At 40.7% G+C, this 22319-nt stretch overlaps 1 protein-coding gene and 1 long non-coding RNA gene across 5 annotated transcripts in view; one reads left to right on the forward strand and one right to left on the reverse strand.

The window, feature by feature from the left end:
- KIF5C (kinesin family member 5C) overlaps positions 1-22319 on the forward strand; it is a 167044-nt gene that overhangs the window by 20030 nt on the left and 124695 nt on the right. The window lies entirely within an intron of this gene.
- The window catches only part of LOC119255816 (uncharacterized), a 33569-nt gene continuing 29227 nt past the window's right edge, over positions 17978-22319 (reverse strand). The window contains exons 4-5 of one of the 2 annotated variants that reach the window (XR_005127548.2): positions 19135-19358; positions 17978-18099 (exon numbers count right to left, since the gene is read on the reverse strand). This is a non-coding gene — a long non-coding RNA (uncharacterized LOC119255816). Of the gene's footprint in view, positions 18100-19108; positions 19359-22319 lie in introns of both variants that reach the window. The other variant, XR_005127547.2, reaches the window with a different exon arrangement.

Raw genomic sequence — 22319 nt, forward strand, 5'->3', positions numbered from 1 at the left:
CCATTTGACCTCCCTGAGTACTGCGTTCCATTTATTGGGGTGTATGTGTCCTTTGTTGCAGTTAGACTGAAAGCCCTTTGAGGACAGGATATGTGTGCTATCTGTTTCTCTCTCCAAGGCCTGGAACAGTGCTTGGAACAGAGTAGTTGCACAGTATAGATGTCTAAAAGGAAATCAAATCTAATCCTCCTAGGCTGTCAGAACCTGGAGTTGTTTACTTGGTTTGACACTATTTGAACTCTGGTAACTTATTTTCCTACTTTGAACCTCTTCTTGGTTCTGTTGTTATTGTTATAAACACTTTTTCAGGGGTCCTAATATAGTAAATGCTTATTGACAAAAACCTCAGACCATGCAGAACATTACCTGAAACTCCCTTTTAATTTTATGAATCAGAAAACACGGTTGCCAATATTTTATTATTACAGCTCTTTTCTATAAAACAACACATTTGTTTTAACAAAGATATGATTTTATAAAATCTGTTGGAACCCACCTTCTAACATCAGCATTTTTAAAGTTGCATATAATTCCATTATATGTCAAATCAGTACTTTAACCATTTCCTGCGAATAGACTTTGAGATTTTTTTTTTCCTGTTATAAACAAAGTTCTGGTAAATATGGATACACACATCTCTTTGTGCACTTGCCCAATTATTTAGTTATAATATATTCCTAAATTGGGATTGCAGGGCAAAAAGATTTATAGGTGACTTTAAGGTAGCCATAGTTTTAAGGGGAGAATTTAAAGGTGGTGAACTGCCTTTCGTTTTCTAGTCTCATTTCTCTACCCACACGATGGAATTGCTGTCTTTTGGTCTCAGATGTCATCCCTTCATACCTGAGCTAAGTTAAATTCTTACCAAGAATGCGTGCTTTGTCTTGTGCCTTTAGCCCAGGATATGGCAATGCTTCTGGCTTTTTAATGTAAACTATAGGATTTTGTAGACTGTTCCCTGACAGTTTCAGCATCTGTAAAGGCAGGAACAGGCACAGTGCAGGTTTACCGATCCCATGCAAACCAGGTAAAGGAGGAGTCAGAGTCCTCAGTGGTTTTTTGCAGGTCTTTTATTGGGGTTCAGCGGGTACATGGCAGGCAAGGGTGCTGGGGGGCTGGGAGGCCTGCCAGCCTCCCTGCCCCCACCAAATCCTCACTATCTGGGCTCTCTGGTGATCTTGGCTTCTCTTCGGCTTCTGCTGCTGCTTTCTTGGCTTCTGGCGTCCCTGTGATGCCGCCTTAAAAGCACAGTCTTAGCGCAGGTGTACCCACTTCAGGTGCCCACCATCAGGCATGCATTCAGGATCACAGGGTTCCCTCATCTATCCTGATGGTGGGAGGGCAGAAAAGCCTGATACCTTTTACCTTACCCTACAGTATCCTTGGATGTTGTTTCTTGGGGTGATCAAAAGCTAAATCTCTCTCTTGAGGAAGAGAGAGATAGAGGCCAAGATTGTAACCTTAAATAAAAATAGGATGGTGCTAACTTTTAATGGCCTCGATAGTACTTAGGGAACAGTAAGTTGCGAAGGGATTACAAAGTCCTCTCCTAAAAGAAGAACACTTTTTCCCCCCTTTCCTCCCTCGTTACCAGTACTCTGAAAAAAACAAAACAAAACATAAAAAATTTCAGATGTACACCAAATGTAGGGTCAACCACAGTGCAGGTTTTCTAATATCCAGCAGACTGGGTGAAGGAGGAGTCAGAGTCCTCAGTGGCTTTTGCAGGCTTTAATTGGGATTTACCAGGTACGCAGCAGGCAGGGGTGCTGAGAATTTGCTGGCCCCAGCAAATTCTCACTCTATCTGGGCTCTCCGGTGATCTCTGCTTCTTTGCTTCTCTCTCGGCTTCTCCTGGCATCCCCGTGACGCCGCCCTTAAAAACCCAGTCTCAGCCCAGGGGAATCCCATCTACCTATGCCCACACCCTACTCCAGGTGCCCGCCATCAGGCATGCATTCAGGACCGCAAGGATCCATCATCTATCCTCATGGCAGGAGGGCAGAAAAGCCTGACATTTTTCCTTACCCAACACCAAAGTAGAACAAATAACAAAATTACTGACAGTTTCAACCTTCAAATGACTGACTGATCTTACCCTCCTAACATTTCTCGCCCAAATCACTCATGTTTTTAAGTGAAATCTTGTAATAGGATTCCCTCCATATTGTACAGGTCTCAAATCCTATATCATTTTATCCCTAATTTTTAACATTTATGTCTAAAAGATCAGAACTCTTAAAACCACAATAATGTTATCACAATGAAAATATGAGCAATTCCTTAATGTCAAATAACCAAAGTTCCCCCCTAAATTTCTTCTGCAGTTGGTTTGCTCAAATCGGAATTCTAGCTGCTATTGATTTCAAGCAAGGAAAAAAATGCACGTAGCGTAGCAACCTTGAAAGAAGAAGAAGGCTTTAGACATAGAGTCACTGTATGTGGCAATAGAAACACACCCGGAGCTATCAGGGCTAATCAAGATTCCCAGCCCATCTCCCTTAACAATGGTCATGTCCTTGTTATCCTTTTTAACGAACCAACACCAGCATTGCAGTGACACCCAGAAAAGCTATTTAAAGAGCTTCATGCTTTGTAGCTTTTCCCCTGCTGCTGCTTCCCCTTGCTTTATCTGGCTTGCTTAAATGTCAGGAAAGCAGGCAGACACACCACTCATTTGCCTTCCAAGCACAGTCCCAGCTTTACTAGATGGCACCACTGCAAGTCTTCAGGTGTGTGTAGATGTATTAGTGCTTATTACCCTTTCAGTCAGTGAGTGCCCATCCTTGATATGTGTGGAATAATGAAGTCAGTCCACAGAGCTGAAGGGAAACATGGGTGAGAATAAAATTCAGAGCCACATAATACTTCAAGAAAAAAGGTTCGTAGTTCTTTTTATGTTTCTTTTCCCTTTTTTCATTAAAATAAATCATTTGAAGGGAGAGGTGATTGGAGAAAAAGTGGAAATAAAAAAATTTCAGTAATTTATGCTTTAACTTCCTAGACTGCTGAATATAGTTGTAAGAGCTGCCGATCAATATTATTATTTTAGGAACATTTTATTTCAAGATTGTGATTGCATCATTCTGGATTGACAAAACTCAGGGAGTCTTCCTTTTCCAGGCTCTCTCAGAAAATATTCTCTTCCATTTCCAGGTTTCATTTCACCTTCTGAGAAAATGAAGAACAGTCTGCTTCAGTTCTCTGAGGAGGCTGTAGTGTAGTTTTTCTCTGAACAAACTGTTTGGCACCTCACTCCTCGGAGATTATTGATTTTCATCTGGGAGGCTGGGTACACAACTGCATCTGACGTTAGAAACTTTGGGCAGTCTTCGGGGAACTTCTCTGTTCCCCTTTTATAGCTGTCCCCTGCCCCACAGAGAGGAACAAATGCCAATCTGATGGGTCAGTGTCCAAACCTTGGTCAGCCCTGGTGACTGGGGCAGGATCCACATGGTGGTCAGTTTCTCCCTGCATCTGGCCTCTGGTAAGCTGACCTGGGCTGGCTTCTGGGGGCTATTTCCCCATCTTTTCTCATGCTACTGAGTGGATAAGTTAGTCTGGGATCCCAGATTCAGATCCATGTGGGCTGGTCTCAAGCTGAGAATAGGTTTGGCTGTGGGATGGTGAGGTGGTTAAGGTGAGAAAGGTAGGAAGGCCACATAAGCCTCTGTTGTCAAGACTTTGGCCCGATTTGGTATCGGGATGATGGGCACTAGCACTGACCCAGGTGATGCTCCGATACCTGCTGTGTGACTTCCTGTGTGGAGCAGACCTGCTCAGCCAGCAAGAAGGAGGGGGCTGAATGTGAGGGGAGCCTTCTGGAATTCCTGGATCCCTGGTACTCATGCCATCACGATAGCACCAAAGCCTACTCTTAACTACTAATCGTTTGTTTATGTAATATTCGTGAAAAGTAGACTTTAATAGGGAAGTGTTTAGCTCTTTGGTAATAATTACTAAACAACACAGCCTACTAATTATCTGCTCAAACAAGTTGGAGAAAACCACCCTAAGTACTATATTCTAGAGCAGTGTTTGCTCGCTCATGTGTTTGTTAATTTTTCCTTAATAAATACAGCTCTTGGTAAAGACTTGACTCGAGGATCTAATTAAAACAGTGTTTTCAGATCTAGACATTTATCCAAACAAGCTTGTTAAAGGGGCAAATATACACCTATTTGATATTTCTTTAGCTCCATGAAAACAAATATAAAGCGGTAGCATGGAGATTAATGGAAAACTGGAAATCAAACTTCTTTGTTACTAGGAAAATGTTCCTTTTATAAAGTGGTGTCTTTGTGTCCTGTAGAGTTTTTGCAGTGTCAGTGTGATACTGGACTGTATGAAATGGTAGCCTCTCCTCATGTGACTGTGGAGCGCTTGCCGGTGGGTAGTCCAAACTGGGGTGTTTAAGAGATGTACAGTGTACACTGGCTTTCAAAGACAGTACCAAAAAAGGGCATGTAAATAATCTCATTGACTTTGTGGCATTCATTACATGTTGTTGAAATGATAATATAGTAGACATATTGGGTTCAATAACATCAATAGAATGAATTTCTCTTCATTTTACTTTTTTTTGAATGTGACTTCTAAAAAATTTAATGTTATGTGAGTGGCTTACATTTTTGGTTGGCATTCTATTTCTATTGGATGTCACTATAACATTTAGATGCTGACATTCTCATTGTTTTTGCACTTATTTATTTCAGTTCTACTCTGGTATATCCAGGGCCTACAGGGTGCCAAGCTCACTGTGAAACATTGTGGACTTAGGTTAAGACAAAATCCCTGCCATCAATAATCATACAGTCGTATGGGAGAAATTAAGTTAAAAAACGAGCGTGGGATGAATGTGCAAAGAAAGGAAAGCAAGCCTTGTTGGAGTTTAGGGAGTTAACATACGTCGGGAGACTGCAGCATCTATGTTCTACTTCGGGGAACCTCAGACATGGACATTTGTGCCTTATCTTGAAGCTGGAGTAGAAGTCACCTTGCCTGCTTCTTTAGCCTCAATTGCTTTGCAGTTCTACAAAATTGCAAAGTTCCATTTTAAATATTGTTGAGAAAATAGTGGAGAAGTGATGAGTGCGGTTAAACTGGTCTATCTCCTGTGTTTCCTGCTCCCCTCAACAAATCTGACATTGAGGATTGCTGCCTGGGGCTCCTGGGAGGGGCCGTTCATGCACGTCTTGTAATTATGTTCAGTAGTGGGTTTGCGACGCATTTGTAGCGGATGACAGTGAGAACACTAAGAGGTGACACGGTACATGGTTTGAAAAATGCCACCCTGTTGCCTGGCTCCGACGCAGTCAGCTGGGAAAGGGAGAGCAGGCCTGGGGTCCTCCCCGCTGTGCCCTGTGCTGGGTGCTCCAGGTTCACTGCTCTGCTGGCCTCTCGGATCCTGTGGACCTCCCAAAACTTGTGATGTTTCATTTCTAGGCCTGGAGCACCGGGAGCACCTGTCTCCGTTCTGTCGCTCATGCTCGGTAGGAATGACAAAATCTCTTGTTCTGGAAATGTATTTCCCTTTGGGTGCCTGCAAACTGCTGCCACCAACACAAAAGCACCCATTAGAGGGACTAGTGGGGGGAGGCCACACTGTGCTGGGAAACCATGGAAACGCTGCCTTTGTTACTCCGAGGGCCCCCTTCATTGTCCTGGCATCTGTGTGGGGGAGACACCACCTTGCAGGTGAAGGCCACACAACTCTTTGGGGAAGGAATTGATTCAGTGATGAAAAAAATCTCTTTCCCATCCCCACTCATGTCCTCTTTGTCTGGGTTGACATGGAATTGATTTTTCCTCCTTTGTAAATGGCAAAAAAAACACTGTGATGGTGACATGAAAGCCCAGTAACAACAAAATTAGCCATAATCTCTCCACTCTACATCATCCATTTTAATTTTTATATCCTCTTTTTTTTCTCTCTTGGTTGATACTTAACATTAAAAATTGTATTACCAACGACAGATACACACTTATGCTTTGGTTTTTTGCTGGTATTTACTCCATAAATATTTTCCCATGTGTAATATTGTCCTGGCTGTAATTTTCAGTGATGACATGTCCGTTAGATTGATGGGTCATGATTTGCCAACCCATTTGCTGCTGCTGATCGTTCAGGTCTGGCTTCCCCTTGCTTTGGGTGAGGGTTCAGTGAATGTCTGCGTGCACAGACCTGTTTTCTTTTGTTGGGTTCTATCTGCAGGATGTGTTGTCAGGAGTAGATTTATTGGCCCCAAGGTGTAAACATATTAATTGATCCTGTTAAATATATCCTGTTGCTTTCTATAGGATTTATCAACTCCTACAATCCCTGGGGGTTATGTGAGAATCTCATTCATCCCCAAATGAATTCACTTATGAAGCAAAGGAGGTAAAGACAAGGTGATTTGTAATTTGTAGAGCAGTGGTCTGGGATTCATGTAGCTAGGGTTTTGTTCCAGGCATTTCCTTTCATTTATATAAATTTTTAATTAATAGTGTTAAGTATTCAGTGATCTGTTTCAATATGAGATATTGCTGTCAGTGGTTACTTCCAGGGTCAGGCTGGTGTGATGGAGTCTCTGACAGTTGGAAGGCTTGCTGTGCTCTGCCCCCCAACATCCATTAGAGGAATTAATTGAAGGATGTGATTTACACTTGAGTTTAACTCAGGATTCTTCTTACATAGTCACAGATATCATTATTTCTGCTTTTGTGGTCAATGAACTTCAGTCTTTTTCTGTCTTAACAGCAGCACACACAGGGATATGCTCATTAGATGTCCTGGGGCATCTGTTGGGGATCCATCCTACTTCTAGGAAGTGTGGCGATACCACTCAGAAGAGCCATATATACTCCATGGACCAGCTTGCTCTTTAATTGTGGGGGAGCCCACTAACCTGCTCGTCATCCTGTGGGCATCACTGGCAAACCCAGGCCTGGTACAGAAGAACCTGGTAAGGTAAACAACAACAAAAAAAAGGCAATATGAAGAGTAAATCTCGAATAGGGAAGGAAAGTGAGGAAAGAAGTGCTATGGGCCCTTTGCCAGTGTCTTTGTTCTCTTAATTTACCTAGAGGACAAGATTTCCTTTCTTACAAAATTTACTTTGAATTGCAAAGTACTACCCTCTATTGCACAGGCTTAATCACTCTTTTTTGGTGCCTTAATTATCAAAGTATTAAGAAATGAATTGGTTTGTGAATAATTTATAACTTTGGCTAAATCATAGGCTTTAAAATGACAAATTAAGACACTCATGGTATAAAACTCAAAAAACAGAGAAGGAGATAAAGAGAAAGGAAGGATGGGATAAGAAACCTCACATGGGAGAAAAGCTGTTCAAGGTGACCCTGTGCTTGAGGGAGTGAGGAAGTGTGTGAACAAGTGTGTGAGCCACATTCAAGAAACATTAGTGGAGAAGAACTGTAAGATTAGAACAGACAGGAAGGAATCAGCTGTGGAGAGTCTTGAAATTGGACTAGAGGAATTGAAATTCAAAACGGTTGATTTATTAGTCTATTCTAGCCTGTAGCTAGTTCAAAATATTTCCATGAAGTATTCCCCTTAAACGTGTGCATCTCTTGGACTCAAACATTCTTTATTAGGCTCCGATGCAAGCAGGTAATGTTGAAGTTTACTTTTCAGTTTTATGCCTGGTAGTACAATGCAGAATCTTAAGTTCTCATCTATTCCAAATGGGTTTCAAATGTTTTTGGTCCTTATCACCCCAAACATTAACATATATTGTTTAAACCCAATAGCTGGTAGATAAATTTTTTCAGCTGCTGGCTGGCTGTCATATATGATTTTCCCTCAACACCCACCCGCTCCAGTCAGCAATACTGCTGCTTAGCTTTTACTTGGTGTTTCCCATAAAAGCCATTGTGCTGAGACATTCATTTGGGAACTATGGTAGGAGAAGGTAGCTGTAAATTGGGGCTACACTTGAAAGTGGAGAATTTTTTCCCCCTGTTGCTGCTCTTGCATTGATAGCAAATTATACATGAAGGCCAGAATCAGCTTCTATGTTATTGTTGTGATTTCCATCTAGAAGGCTATGTAGGGCATTCCAAAGAATACAATTACAGTCTTAGAATGAGAAGACTTCTAGAGTAGACTTCTGGATGTTTCAATGTGTTTCTCATTTACATGGATCTTCAGGATTATGATGCTTTTCTTATGAAATTATGTGTTCACCATGTTCTTTATTTTAATAGTCTATTTTTATTCTAAATTCATTTGTAGGTTCAGCTATATTACAAAACTCTTTTAAAGAGTTGTTTCCATCTTTTCAAAATAAATGCTTTTTATTTCTTTTTTCTTTTTCTACTGCATGGGCAAGGATGTCCAGGATAATCTAAAATAAAAACAGTGATGGCAGGAATCCTGGTCAGTTTCTTGATCTTGAAACAAAGTTTGATATAGGTATTAATAAATGGTTATTGTAAAGAAGTACCATTCTAGCCCTATTTTGTTTTGGTTTTAATCCTGAACAGGTCTTGAAGATATTGATTGTGTCTTACTTGGATTGTAATGATCTTAGAAAACAATTCCCTGCTTGCTCTGCAATCTCTAGTTTCTCTTGAATGCTGTAGCTGACATCTTTCTGAAGTAGCACTCAGAATACGTCAGTTCTCTGCTCAGAAACATTTAAGGACTCTCCATTGCTTACTAAAATAAATCTAACTCCTCAACTTAGTTCTTGTGATTTAGCAAATCCCTGTACAATATGTTCCCCTCAGCCTTTTGCCATGAGCACTCCACTCCACTTCAGGACTCTGCCATTGCCAACCAACTGTACACTGTACCCCAAGTTCAGCCTGCACTTCCACTCTTTCAGGTCTTTGTTGATGATGTTGCCATCACCCTAGAAACTCATTGGGAGGCATTTCCTTTTGTCTCAATTACCTCCTTTCACAGAATTACCTGACTTTGAGCCCCTTTGCAGCGGGGGTTTGCTTGATTACTTTTTTTCCTTTTAAAAGCATCTTTATTGAGGTATAATTTGATATGCATAATTTGATTTATTTTCATATTCAGTATATGATTCATAATGGCTACACAATACGTGAAGAAATGAATGACTAATACAGAAATTCTTGTGGTTCTTCTTGTCGTCTTCCCATTTGAAATTATTTTTGGTTATTTTTCCTCTCTCCCTCCCTCCTTCAGTCCAACCTGCAAAGTAAAGGAACTGCCCACATATTTCTTTTATGAAATTTACCATAATTTGACCCAACTTCATTCAAGCATTCCTTAAGTAGCACCATTCATTTAAACCACCTTAACCGACTTACTGTCTAATAAAAGAGACTGACATACACACACCCAAATAATGCTAGTACAACTGATAAGTAATGGAATTGTACTCAGGATTTATTGAGTCTGAGATACCTTAAGTTTAGGGCAAATTTTGCAAAGTGGTTCCATTTTCCAAAGAATAAAAACTGTTTTGTATTGAATATCCAAATTCCATCAGGTTTTATTCAGCTATACAGTTGGCAGAGCCAAAAAGGAAGGAAATTAGAGATTCAATAAGTGTGGAAAATGATTGCTTTCAAATAATTTCCTCTTCTATTAAAATGTAGAAGCTACACACAGAACTTCTTTTGATTTTCAACTTACTAGTTTGACAAAATTATTTCAATTTGAACTGAAAACTGCCATCATACAGAAAGAAAGGTTCAGGAAATTCTAAATTGAAGACATTAATACAAATGAACTATACTTGAAATTCTCTTGATAGCCTTCAGTTCTGAAAGGGAAATGTCTGTAATTTGCCTAAATTGCCTAAAAGGAAAGGAAATAAGAGATTTCCTTCCTTGAATATCTGTTTCCTAGAAGTTTCCTAATAACTAGACTACAGAGTGATTGAATTATTATTATAACCTCATAGTTATTATTTTCATCTCAAGAAATGTGGTTTAATTTCAGCTGAAGTATACATTTCAAATAATTTTATGTGTCATTTATAAAATAAATCAGTAGTGTGCCATAGAGTCTAAAGATCAAAACTATTTTAGATGAACCGATTTCTTTTTCTTAAAGATGGTCAATTGTTCATCCAACTTATTCTCAGGAAAATGGAAATAGGGAGGTAAGGTTAAGGAAACTTTGAAGGTAATCACTGTGGTCAGTAGTTTCTTTTACTCCTTTAAAGTTCTTAACTTTTTATTCCAAATGTGATTATATATGCATTTTATGACAATTAAGAAGATTTAGGATGGTAGAATTTGTAATGTAGAAATAGCCCATGGCTTCTATCTCCAGAATAACCACTGGTAACTGATAGGTGTTACATTATTCCAACATCCTTTAAAATTATAAATATTAAAATAATTATAAAATGTCACAATAAAATTATTTAGTGGCTATAAAGCAATATATGTAACACAAATAAATTACTCAATTAAGTGAACACCCATGGAGTCTCATCCATATAACAGTGCTGTACCAAGCACTGGGATGCTTCTCATCCTAGGAGAAAGCACTTTCTTGAATTTTGCTTTTATCATTTCCCTTTATGGTTTTACTGCAAATGATTTTAGGCCTAAATGATATATTGCTTACTTTTGCTTGGTCCTGAATCTATAAAATTTTTATAAAAATATTGTGAATATTCTCCTGTGACCTTTTCTTTTAATATTTATGTTTCAAAATGACTCCTTGAAGTTGCTGTACATTTTTTTTGGTAGAAAAACATAGCCTGTTCCAATCCAATACAGCATGATGGTGTATTAGTCTGTTCTGGCTGCCCTAACTATATTCCACAGGATGGATGATTGAAACAATAGAAATCTATTTTCTCACAGTTTTGGAGACTGGAAGTCCAAGATCAAGATGCCAGCAGAGTGGGTTTCTGATGAGACATCTCTTCCTGGTTTGTAAATGACATTTACTCTGTCTTTTCCCACATGGCCTCTTCTTGATATATGGTTTAAAAGTGAGAAGTCTCTAGAGTTGCTCTTCTTCTCTTAAGGACACTAGTCCTATTGTTCAGGCCTCACTCTTGTGACTTCATTTAACCTTAATTGCTTCCTTGAGGCTCTGTCTCTGAATATAGTCACAGTGGAGGTTAGGGCTTCAACACAGGAATTTTGTGGGGATACAATTTTGTGGGGATACAATTTTATCCACTGTAGGTAGTATGCACAATAGGTCTGCTACATGGGGGTTCAGAGATGACAAAACTGAAACCTTTCTTCTGTAGGTGAGAGCCCACAACAGATTTCTTTGCTTTTTCCTGATAAGAAGGCTCAGCTTCCCCAGAGGACAACTCCTGGGGCGCACCACCAGAGAGTGATTTTGTGAGCATGAAAAACATGCTGAGCTGAACTTTCAACCAAGGGAGCAGAGAGGCCAAGTAGGAGGGAATGAATTTTGAATGTGGAGTATTGCCATTGGCTTCCCTGAAAGTCAGATGTTGCTGTCACTGTGGGGAAGAGGGCTGAATGAAAAGAACACTACAACAGTTAGACCATTTTTTATAGACTTCCTCCCCTTTGGAGCTGATACCTGTCCTGTTTTATTTAATTAGAAAAGAGAATTGAAGTCAAATGTTTTGGGAAGGGATTGAGAGTGCCCTATAGGAGAGAATAGGGAGATGATTCTTAGTATCATTTACCTTGTCTTGCTGGAACTGACTGGCATTCCAAGAGGTTGTACAATGCCATGAGAAAAGACAATAGGAACCTAAAAAGCTAAAAAATGACATCCATTTGGGACTGAGTTATTGTAATTGCCATTCTATGAATGGTGGGCCTATTGCACAATTTTGTGATGAGAACGTTTGTACTGGAGCAGCAGTTTTCAAATTTTTACAAAGAAAAGAGACATGTATTTGCCAGGAATGAATATAAACTGAGAACAGTAATATTTGAAGGACCGATGTTCATATTAATAACAGGTACCCAATATGCAGAAGGAAATTTTCTGTGAAATAGAGACTATATATATATATATATATATATATATATATATAGTCCTTGCTTCTGAAATAAAAACCATTGTATTATGTGCTTGCTATATTTAGAATATTAATTAAATGGTATATTTTTCAGAATTATTTACCTATATAATTCTTTTGGTGGAGGAGACATTTTAATCTTTTAAAAAAGATTCGATGGTAAAACATAAGTAGCTACATCCTACTGTTTCCTTTTATTTATGTTTCAATATGGTTGCAGCTATTATTGTTAAAAACCCTTGGCAGTTTCAGCTTTTGGCTAAACAGGAATAGAAAACAGGTGAAGTAAAGCAAATTAAAGGGATTTATCTCAGTCTCTTGAATGAGAACGTTCTAGCCATGCTTGTGCTTTGTGGGAAAAAAAAACAAAAACTGTATAGTCAAAAGTCCTCACTTATATAGGCTCCTTAAAAATGGATTCAACAGATTTCCTGAGCTAACTAATGGGAATGTCTTCCTCATGAATTCCATGAGGTGGGGTCTTCCCTTTACCCCTGCACCCTTATATTCCGCTCCTGCTTTCATGGCTAAATATAGGATGGTCCTGGGGCACTGAGTGAGCAAGGTAATAGCATTTGGGGTACCTGCTGTTTATCCCTGCCCTACTTCAAGCTCAGCTCAAACCAATACAGAGATAATTTAGTCGAGAGCTGCCCCAGAATCTGACTGCTCAGTCAGATTTATTGAACTATTTTTCTACTGTTCAGGAAGCGCATTTGATTGTTCCTTGGAAGCTAATCTGCTGATTTTGTGATTTTTCTTATTTGCCCTCTCTGCAGCTCAATTTTCAGTGTTCTCCAAAGATGTCTCTATTTTGACAATACCACCTACTTCTCAGACCTTGAAGTAGAGATTTTCCTGATAACTTATCTCCCCTCAATCGTAAACCCACATCATTGTGGACATTCTTTGTCCAATAACCTACCTCCCCTTTTTCTATTTAAAGCTTACGGCCCAGTGATCTGTTGGTAGAAGAAGGTCTTACCTGTGCATGTTTCATGCTAAACCCAAGATGGGCCTCTGATTTGTTTTCAAAACCTCAGATATCAATTCTTTTTTTTTTTTAAAGATTTATTTATGCACACAAGAACTGGGGTGTAGGCTAGAGGTATGGGAGGTGAGAGGATTCACCAGACAGAGTAGGGAGCAGAACAGGTGGATCTATTGAAATATACTGCTGAGGGGAGCAGAGGGCGAGTCAGGAGAGGTCTGCTGTGCCATGTGGGTAGCTCCCTGGCCGGGGAGCGAACTTGGGCTGCAGTGGCTGCTGATAGCTTGATAGTGGAGACATAGCCCCTGCGTCATCACCAATGAGGGCCTTAGACTTCAATTCTTATAATATCCCCTCAGTTTTTCTTGTAGGCCAATGCAGACAACTAACACAGAGGCCACTCCCCATTTGCAAACAGCCCTGTGAGTGTCTCTTCATCACAGGGCTGACCTGCCTTTGCTTCTTTACAAGATTCTGGCCTCCTTTCTGACAGTTGATGTTAATTGTGAGATGAAGTTTGCATTTAGTCACTTCCATGGCAACATTGATCAGGGAATTGACACTTTTTTTTTTTTTTTAATTTTCTAGAGGCATGTCTTATTTATTTATTTATTGTTTGTTTGTTTGTTTGATACATGCACTGGGTACAGTCAGAAGCGTGGGAGGGTGAGAGAATTCACCAGAGCCAGAGCGGGGAGCAGAGCAGGCAGAAGGACCGAAGTACACTGCTGAGGGGAGCAGCGGGCGGCAGGAGAGGTCTGCGCGCCATGTGGGACCCTCCTCTGGTGGCCGGGGAGCAGCCGGGGATCGAACCGGCTGCAGAGGCTGCAGGCAGCTTCGCAACCCAGCGCTCAACCGCTGCGCCACCGGGGAGGCCCCAGGGAATTGACACTTTTATTTTCTAATTACAAAGCTCCTTGGGGAAAGGGTTTAATATTTCATTTCAATAGGTACTAGAGGTACATTGGTGACAAAGAATGGAGTTCTCGCTTACAGACCAGAGGGAGAAGAGAGCAGTCATTTCAGACAGTGTTGGGGGCAAGGCCACATGTGGGACCAGTGGAAGGGCACCTGGGCTAGAATGGGGCAGGAGGTGTGGGCAGGAGCTGTGTTGGGGGAAGCTTCCCGGAGGGGTGAGATAACTTAGGGAATTGATGACTGGTCTCTAATAGGAACAGGGTATCATTATATCATTAGCAGGTATATAAAAAACAGTGTACTATAGTGACAGAAATCAAAGATGGCGGTGCTGAGGTGGGGTTGACTAGAAAGGAAGACAATACAAATGTCCTACATCTTGTTTTAGGTGATGACTACATCAGTGTACATGATTGTCAAATTGTTACAGAGCAACCCCCATATAAAACGGGTTGCCTAACTGTGGGTCCTCACCCGCACACTTAAAGGGGACTTATTAATGCTAAATTGCAGACACACACAAAAGGTTGATAAAAGATTTATTTACAAGGGAAAGAGAAATGGGGAAATGAATAAGTCAGGGAGAAAAAGAGGGAGATAAGTTCATATATGCATCCTAACTGTTCTGCTGACCTGGAATCCCAATGACCCACCAAGCTGGTGAAAAACTGAGTGCTCCATATGGCCAAGAGAGAGACCCCAGGCCACATGGCCAGTTAAATACTCAAACAAAGAACATAGCTGCTTAACTCCGCCCTCAAGTCCTCACAACCTTCCTTTTGGTGATCATGGGATTTGTAGTTCCCAGTGTCTTGATGGAGAGGGGGTGGAGTCCACAAAGCCTGTATGGAGTTTGCTCAGGACATTCTTTCCCCCTAACAAAATCATCTGGTGGAATACTTCAAATCTACGTTAGATGTAAATTAAACATGAAGTTTATTGTGAAAAGCTTTCTAAATATCAATATGTAGAAAGATCCTCAAGATATGTTAAGTGAAAGAAGCAAGGTAGAGGCAGATCTTCTGTCTGTACAAAGAACCATGGGTGAGGACCTGCAGCTGGGTTGGCCTGGTAAGAGTTGAGCAGCTGGCATTGGAGATTTTTCACATAAACTGTTTTATACCTTTTGCTGTTTGAACCACAAAAACATTTTTCTTGTTCAAAAAATTAAAAAGAAAACACATTGAAACATCAATGAAGAGAATTAAAACTGAGAAGTAAATAGTTTCTTTATTCTTTATAGCAGGTATTTATTTACCAATGAAATGATTTTAAGCTTCCCAGCACTGCTCTGTAACTAGCTGGGATTATGTGCCACCCTGGAGCAGGCATTCCCTCAGCTCAGCTAAGGCCTCTGAGTCTTCCTGAACCCTCTTCCCATCAATTTCTGGTACCTCAGAGGAGACATTATTTACAGTCCTTGAGGGAATCTGGATAATGTCCTTGGGAGATAAATGGCTTCAGTTACAGGCTTTTCTTAAAGGGTCAGTGTGCTATACAGAGGCTAGGGCACTCGGAACAAATGTAAGCAAGGTATAGTTTTTTAAAAAGGTTTTTGAGAAGAATTAAGTAGTGTCTGTTACTTGCTTTTCCTACTGGTGGGCTGAGCATGGACCTGGGTTTGGGGTAGGGTCAGAGGATTGGGGTTGGAGGGTAGGAAATGGCATACAGGATTGGGCCCTGATAGAACAGAAATCCTGCCTTTCTTTCACCTCATTTTAGTACCTCCTTTCTATGTGCAGAGACTGACAACACTTCTGTGGTTAGTAGACCAGCAGAAATGCCTCTCACAGCTCTGGACCCCCTTCCTGTGGTTTTATTTCTCTGAGTCCTAGTTCTCCGCCCATTGATCCTATAGGGGGCAAGGTTGAGAATGCCCAAACTGCCAGCGTATCTTTAATAAACACCACGCAGCCTCTGTTCCTTCAAACATTTCTTACTTTCTCCTTTCATACTGTTTACCTTTCAAATGAAGGTGCTGTTAGTTTTTCTCCTGGGAGACTGAGAAGAATGAAAAAGCTTTGGGAGCCATCTTGTATATTCCAGTAAAGAGACTTATAATAATAGCATCTCACATTGCTTCTGCATATTGTTACTTGGATGCTTTAAACTCTTTCCTTGCCAAAATACAGAAGATATATTTTGTATTATGTTATTAGCTGATGTAAATGCAAACATCTTATCAAAGTAAAAATAATTCTTGGTGCCTATCGAGTTTTAATAATTCTTGGTGCCTATCCCATGCCTCATTCTTGGGATGCCTGCTTATACCCTGATCCCCTAAAACTTGACACTTAAGGTCTGGCAATAGCTTTCTTGAGCACTGAATTGAGAATTATAAGGCTGTAGGTACATGAGCTGTACTTATGCTCTGTGCGCAATGTGCTGTGATTGATTACTGATGTCTGCTATGGTGTTGGAGAAAGAAGTGGTGTCTAATTCTAGGTTTTTGCCACACTTTCCTTGGTCAGTCTACCCTAAATTTCTTTATGTGTTATACAGTACCTAGGATTTTTTACTAAGTATCAGTTCAATAAATATTTGCTTATTTGCTTTTTTTTTTTTTTTTAAGTTTGCTCTTCTGGAAACATGATTCTCCAAACAAGTAAGTCTACCTTTACAAGCACAAGGCTACTGACATGAGACTTATTTCTGCCTAATAGTAGGCACTGAGGTCTGATTCCTGTTCCTTTCTCCTCCCTTGAAAGAACCCTGGCTTAGCTCCTTTGCTTCATAGATTGTGATCCATGCTGCAGATTTTAAAGATCTCCTCTCACAGTTCCTCGGCAGATAAGGACACATTCTTAGTGCTGTTCTTTGCAGCCCTGATGAGAATCTTGAAGTATTTACTATACTCATCATTCATGTGTAGCCTACTGTTTAAAACAGTATTGGTGGCTAAACACATAAACTAGATGCCATGTGCCCAGTGTTCCTAGTGTTTACATATATTAGTTCATTAAACCCTGTGAGATAGTTACTATTATTATCTTTCCTGTTGGAGCTCACAAAGGTTAAATAACTTGACCAAGTGCACACTGTTGCTAAGGGGAAAGCCAGGTTTCTGGCCTTACGCAGTCTGGCTATGAGGTACACTACGCACTTGAGTAGGAGACCAAGATCTGCATGTTTTTGAGAAGTTACTTCTCTGGACTGATTTCCCCATCTTTAAAATGCAGGGTTGGACAGGATGTTTAAGATCCCTACAAGCCCTAGCTTATTTGATTTGAAGTTACATAATGAAGACAGCTTTGAGCCACTCTCGAACTCACTAAGAAATTTGATCAATAAGCTCTGCTTGTGCTGGAAATGTAGACTGAAGATGTGAACATTTTCTTAGCACACACCAAAATTGTAGCTTATTAAGTAAGAGAAATTTATTTTCCCAAACAGAGGACACCAGTAATTATGTTTAATTACATATTGAATGGTTTTCCTGTTGTGTCAACCCATTGTCTTAATTGTGCTTAAGAACAGCAGGCTATTAATTTGAGGTCTGTGAGTTTTAAAATTGCTTTGTGTCTCAGTATAAGGATTACGCAAGAGTTTAGGGATGGGGTCTGGAGTTAGAGAAACTTGGTGTAAATTCTGGATTTGCCACGTACTGAAAATCCTGACTTGTTCCATAACTTCTTTAAACATTGGCTTCCTCATATTGGGAATAACAGTGTCATCAACCCCGTGAGGTATTGTGAAGATTGAAGAGCATTAATATGAGATGTGTGGTACAGCATTTGGCATGTAAACCTTTCAGTTGTTGGCTAGCATGATGAGATGTTGATGATGGGCAGTCTCTGGACTCATTCCAGACTTCAGCTCTGATAGAAAGCCCTGCCTGGGATGTATCTGTGGTCTAATCTAGATGGATTGCTGCTGTTCTGAATGACTTCTGACACTTCAGTGCTGTTGTCTATCTTGTTTCAATGTTATGTGTCTAATCTCATTTTTAAAAAACTTAGACTGGAACTAAGAAATTAATCAACCACTGAGGAAATCACAATTGTTAACAAGTCTCCTCAAGAGAATCATGAGGGAATAAGTGCTAACCCTAGTATTCAGCAGGAAAATTATCTTGGTAGTTGGTAATTTTAGTCAGTACACAGACATGATAATATTGAATCATATAGTGAGCATTTATTTTCTTTTCATTCCTTCCAGTCCTACTGATTCTGTCAAAGAGAGAACCCCGCTTGGTGCTAGTCTTTAATCTTCTAATACTTTGGAATTTCCCTTTTAACAAAAGAACATAGCAGATCTTAGGTTTGGAATCTATGGTGGGCAATGATATATAGCTAGAATTCTTTAATATTGCATTGCTTTCATTGTATTTCTACTGCTTTCTATTTATAGCATGTACTGATAATAGTAATACAAAAGTATGAAAGCATATTTAGGGAAAAATGAATTGATTTAAAGAAAGATGCTGAATTTAAAGTAATGGATGGAATGTGATGATGGCAAACTTTGTGGTGGTAGCATAATGGAGCAATGGTTTGGAGAGAGAAGATTGACAAAAACTTCATCCTGGAAAGGTGAATGATTAGAAAGAGGAGAAATGAGAGGTGCTGAAGGAGAGACACAAGCATGCAGAGCTATAGGAGGAATCTTCTCAGAAGGGGCAGATTCTGGTCGAGGGGCAGATTCTACGGAGAGAGCAGTAAAATAATGGCAGAGGAGAAGCAGCTGGGTTTGCTGATGGGACTCTGTGGCCCTTTCCTGTGGTCTTTCAGCCAGAGGACTGGTGTAGGTTAGGAATGAGTTAGAGGAAGCAAGCAGGGATAAAGAATAAGACTCAGTTCCTACTGCCCCCCACTCTGCCCCAGCCAGAGGAGAGTGGGAAGTCACCTCATCTGCTACCAGTAAATTTTAGCCAATTCTTGATGTTTAAATATTTCAACAGGAAAGGAGGGAGGAGAGCAAGTATGAGTGTCTAGGGGGGAGCAAATGGCTGTGAAAATGGAGACTGAGGGAATCTATGCAAATACTGACTCATTGATCTATTGGAAGTCCCAGGGGAGGGAGGTGCCCTGCTCTGCGCACTTTTACCTCAGGAAGGGTTTGAGGCTTAGGGTGTCATATTTCAAGAAAGCTAAGAAAAACAATGATGGTAGCAGCTGCCATGCAAACCCATTAAAGGGGGATTAGTCTAAAGTCAACTGTTTTGGGCCCTCTGGTGCTGTGTTGTGAGCATTTTTTAAGTAAGGAAGCATGGCAGAAAGCCATTCCTTTAACTGGCTACCTGAGGAGAAGGGGGGAAGTCTCCACCTGCGTCACAGAGACTACTTTCTCCTCAAAGGTATTGCCAGCGAAGAAGGATGGCCTGCCGTTTCCTCATCGAAGACACCCGCTGTCTCTGGTGAAGGTCCCAGGTGTGGAATAACAGGCATGGAAAGGGCCCAGCTGCTCATTAACCCCAGAGATGGGGCCTCTTCTTGTCTGGACTGCTGTACCCATGTGTTTGTGTCTCTTGCATCTTCTTCCTGTATGAACTGGATCACAGAGCATGTGAGAACAGAGTGACGACTGGGCCTGAAAATCATCTGGAACAAATCTAATCTAGAAAGAGAAGGGAAGTCATTTTCTTTGTGTGGCGGTAATCCCAGTGCTCCCCTAACCTCATGTCTAAGCCTGTGGGCAGCAGTAGAAGAACAGGAAGAGGAAGCGGGGAGTTGGCTGATGTGGAGCTGGATTTGTGGCTGCAGTGGCCCTTAAGGAGGAAGGTGAGGCGGTAGGGAGTAGAGAGTGCCACTATGCCCCCGTCCCTGCTCCCATCTTATTGTGGCCCACAGCCAATTGAAGTGGTTAGAGTCATATGCCATGAGTGGGAAGGGGGTCTCTCAGCAGACTCCCAAGTGTTAAAGCCAATTTTCTGTCATTTGATTCATCTAGAGACCCAGTCCCAGTTTCCACCAGGCTGGAAGTCCCTGTGGGACACTTGTGACTGATCCACCCTCCAACCCCCGTCTCAAATCTTTTAACTTACTCCATTGTTGCTGCCATTTACATAAAACATTTTGGCTGAACTGGATTTACTCTTATTTCAGTGTTGCCCACCAACACAGATATGGAGTTGCCTGGAAAAAGCATCTAGTGTTTACCAGAGTTGATTGTAGACTCTTAGGCAGCTCAGAGGCTTACTTTCAGAATCACTATGCACATGCATTTTCCATAGAAGTGCTTTGGAGACAGAGGAGGTTTGTAAGCCTGTCCCCTTCCCTCTAGAAAGCTGCCATTTGGGGAGAAGACATGTTGTTTCAAAAAGGGGAAAATAACCAAAGGGGGAAAAAAAAGACTTCTGAACAGGTGAGATTTGAAATGGTTTTGGAAGAGTGGGGATAAGAGGAGTCATTTGTGGTTTGGCAATACCCGAGCAGATACCCGAGCTCCCCTGCATCCAGCCAGCTTCTGTCCTTTAGACATCGCTTATCTCATTCTTTTTTTTTTTTTTTTTTTTTTATATAGAGGCATGCTTTATTTATTTGTTTGCTGGTTTGTTTGTTTGTTTTGTTTATACATGCACTGGGTACAGTCAGAAGCGCGGGAGGGTGAGAGAATTCACCAGAGCCAGAGCGGGGAGCAGAGCAGGCAGAAGGACCGAAGTACACTGCTGAGGGGAGCAGCGGGCGGCAGGAGAGGTCTGCACGCCATGTGGGACCCTCCTCTGGTGGCTGGGGAGCAGCCGGGGATCGAACCGGCGCCGCAGAGGCCGCGGGCAGCTTCGCAACCCAGCGCTCAACCTCTGCGCCACCGGGGAGGCCCAGCTTATCTCCCATTCTTTATCTTCACCTACCAGGCTGAAGGTGACAGTCTTTTTTTTCTGTCCTCAAGGGAGAGGGAGAGCAGCTGTCTCAATTTATTTAAAAAAATAGCAAGATTCCTCTCCACCATACAAAATACAGCTAGGTTCATCAATTTAGTTTCTTGTTTTTGTTTTCTTTTCTTTTCTCTTTTTATTTATTATTATTTTTTATTTTTTACATCATTGTCCCCATAGAGTTTCCTTCACCAATGCACCCGTACTCCATCACCTCAGTCCCCTGTGCCCCTCCCTCCCTCTGATCCCTCTCCCTCCTCCTCCCCTGCAGGATGTCTCTGATTTATAATTGTCTGTTTTTGCTTTGTTGTGTTTTGTACTGTTGTTATTGTCTTTACACTGATGTCTTATTTGGTTCCCCTATATTCCTCCTATAAGTGAAATACTCCCAATATTTTTTCCTTTTCCTTCTGGCTTATTTCACTGAGCATAATTCCTTCTAGCTCCATCCACATTGCTGCGAATGGCATGAGTTTATCTTTTTTGATTGCTGAATAATACTCCATTGTGTATGTGTACCACATCTTCTTGATCCAGTCATCTATTTTTGGGCATTTGGATTGTTTCCAAGTTTTACCTATTGTAAATAGAGCTGCAATAAACATAGGGGTACAGGTGTTCTTTTGAATCAATGTTTTTGTGTCCTTTGGGTAGATCCCTAGGAGTGGAATTGCCGGGTCATATGGTAGCTCCATTTTTAGTAGACTGAGGAAACTCCACACAGCTTTCCATTGTGGTTGGACCAGTTTGCACTCCCACCAACAATGTAGGAGAGTTCCTTTTTCACCACATCCTCACCAACATTTGTTTTGCTTTTTTTTTTTTTTTTTGATATGTGCCATTCTAAGGTGGTATCTCAATGTGGTTGTGATTTGCATTTCCCTGATTATAAGGGATGTTGAACATTTTTTCATATGCCTGTTGGCCATTAGCATTTCCTCTTTGGAGAAATGTCTTTTAAGTTCTTCTGCCCATTTCTTGACTGGATTGTTTATTTTGTTTTTGTTGAGCTGTGTGAGTTCTTTGTATATCTTTGTGATCAGTCCCTTATCAGTTGAATGGAGTGCAAAGATTTTTTTCCCAATCAGTGGGGTGTCTTTCTGTTTTGTTTAATGTCTCTTTGGCTGTACAGAAGCTTTTCAGTTTGATGTAATCCCAGGTGCTTATCTTTTCCTTGACTATCTTTGCTTTGGGTGATGAGTCTTTAAAGATGTTATTGTGATATGTGTCTTGTAGTGTTTTACTTATATTTTCTTCTATATATTTTATGCTTTCAGGTCTTATGTCCAGTTCTCTTATTCATTTTGAGTTGATTTTTGTGCACAGTGAGAAGTGGTCTAGTTTCATTTTTTTGCATGTGGTGGTCCAGTTTTCCCAGCACCATTTATTGAACAAACTGTCCGTGTTCCATTGCATGTTCTTTGCTCCTTTGTCAAAGATCATGGTCATATAAGTGTGGCTTTATTTCTGGGGTCTGTCTTCGGTTCCATTGGTCTGTGTGTCTGTTTTTATTTTAATTCTTCACTGTTTTAATTATTATGACTTTGTATTATGGCTAGTCTAGCTTGAAATTTGGAAGTGTGATATCTCCTTTCTCTGTTTTGCTTTGGCTATTCGTGTTTTTTTTTGTGGTTCC

Source organism: Talpa occidentalis, unplaced genomic scaffold, assembly GCF_014898055.3.
Source record: "Talpa occidentalis isolate TD23 unplaced genomic scaffold, MPIMG_talOcc4v2.1 talOcc4.3, whole genome shotgun sequence".
Lineage (NCBI taxonomy): Eukaryota > Metazoa > Chordata > Mammalia > Eulipotyphla > Talpidae > Talpa > Talpa occidentalis.